Below are 2242 nucleotides of genomic sequence, written 5' to 3'. Positions count from 1 at the left end.
CAAGAGGCCCTTGCCCAATCTCCCCTGGTCATAGTAGGCTCATGTCTTGTTCACCACGAAGGAGAGGCTCTCTTCTCCACTCAGCCCAGGGAACTCTTGTGAAGAATGGATAGATTGATGGATGGATTGATTCAAGACATATTCTCTGCCTTCTTTAGAAAAAATAAAAAATAAAGATTTTTAACTATTGATTTCAGAGAAGAAGGGAGAGGGAGAGAGAGATAGACATGTCAATGAAGAGAGAATCATTGAGCAACTGCCTCCTGCACACTCCCTACTGGGGATCAAGCCTGCAACCCGGGCACATGCCCTAATTGAGAACTAAACCATGATCTCCTGATTCACAGGTTAATGCTCAATCACTGAGCCACACTGGCCAGGCATTCTCTGCCCTCTTGATGCTTACGTTCTAGTGGGGGAGACAGACAGTAAAGCAGTGAACAAAAGGGTTTCCAGATAATGTCAGAGATCAGAACAATGGAGATAATAAAACAGATGATGGCATGGAGACATGGGAGTGATCAATGGGAGCCTTTCAGAGGTGACTTGACTGACAAGGAGGAGCTGGATTTACTTTTTTATTATTTTTAAATATATTTTTATTGATTTCAGAGAGGAAGGGAGAGAAAAAGAGATAGAAACATCTATGATGAGAGAGAATCATTGATTGGCTGCCTCCTGCATGTCCCTTACCTGATCAAGCCCACAACCCAGGCATGTGCCCTTGAATGGAATTGAACCCAGGACCCTTCACTCCACAGGCTGACATTCTACCCACTGAGCCAAACTGGCTAGGGCTGAATTTACATTTTTAAAAGATGACTTAGGCTACTGTGCCAGACAAATGTGTCAGTAGGGGGATCAGCGAGAAGGTTATTATAATTGTCCTGCCAGGATGATGGCCTGAACTGTGTGGTGGGGTCACAGGGAATAGAGGACACAGGACGGAGTACAGGAGAGAGGCAGGTGGAGGCTCCTCACACTCTGCTTCTCAGCTGACCTGGGCTCTTGAAGGTCTCTGCCTAATGCCCTTGGACAGAGTCAGAAGTATCCAGGAGGAAGTGGGGACAGATGGAGAGGGATCCCTGGGGCCTGATCCAGCTGGGCTCTGTCCTCACTTCCAGGACCCCCTGATTCTGGTCACATGAGGAATTAAGACACAGCAAGTACCCTTCCGTATTTGGAACTGCCAGAATTTTGAGGGGTGAATGCCATACCTGCTTGCCCACTGACTACCTGCCACAGCACCTTAAGCTGACTATGACCCAGGCAGACACTCAGAGGGTAATGCCCCCTGAGGCTGTAGCATGGTGGTCATCAGGCACCCAAACTAGCATCCTCTTTGCCTGGAACAGCTTCTGAGCTTCTGGCCAGAGGAGAGTTAGACAGAGGTTAGCAACACCGAGCCGGGGTGGGGGTGGTGGTGGAGGGAAGGCTGCCAGCAGGAGGAATAGTCAGTGGTAAGCAGAGGCTCACTGCTCACCACCTACTCACACCCCTGCTCACCACAGAGGAGAGTTTTCTTCCCCACTCAGCATCTAAGCCCCAAAGATAGCAAAGCAGGAGGGCTGGGGTGTCAAGAGGAAGAGGGCAGAAACAGAAGGATAGTTGCTGCATAAATAGCAGTATCAGATGCTGTGTGGGCATTCAGTGTTGGGGCAAAAGTGGTCCACTACCAAAACTCACTCCCATCTGCACAGCTCAGTGGCTTGCTGGGGAGGGAAGGGTTTCTGTGAGCCGTACAGTGATGTCCCCCCTAGCCGCTTAGCATCCTGCAGTGGGACTTCAAGGGCTAGAGATTAAAAGAATTGTATAATTTTTCAAGAACTGGACTGCTCTGGGCTCTTAAGAATTAACCCGGGGAAATATTGTTGGATCAGGACAATGTCAGGGCTCCTAATCTAGGGGACCCCAAGGCTCTGCTTTGTACAATTTGATAACTTTCTGGAGAGAACACGTGGAAACTTAAGCCTTTCTCTTGTCCTATATTTCACAGGCCAACGAAGCCTGTGCATTTGGGGTTCATTTACTAATGCCCACACTGGCAAGTGCCCACAAGCCAAATCTCCAGAACTTAGAATAAGGATGAGATCACTGTTCTCATATATGCCAATCCTATGGGCAGCCCTAAAGAACTTCTGGACACAAAGATTTTGTTTTCCTGGCGCTGTCAAAGATGTCCCATACTTACCCGGAGCCCTCACAGCATCAACTAGTATATAGATGCATAATAAAAGAGTTT

The sequence above is a fragment of the Myotis davidii genome, unplaced genomic scaffold, assembly GCF_000327345.1.
Source record: "Myotis davidii unplaced genomic scaffold, ASM32734v1 scaffold456, whole genome shotgun sequence".
Lineage (NCBI taxonomy): Eukaryota > Metazoa > Chordata > Mammalia > Chiroptera > Vespertilionidae > Myotis > Myotis davidii.
The sequence above is the reverse complement of the archived record's forward strand: the minus strand, read 5'-3'. Positions refer to the sequence as shown.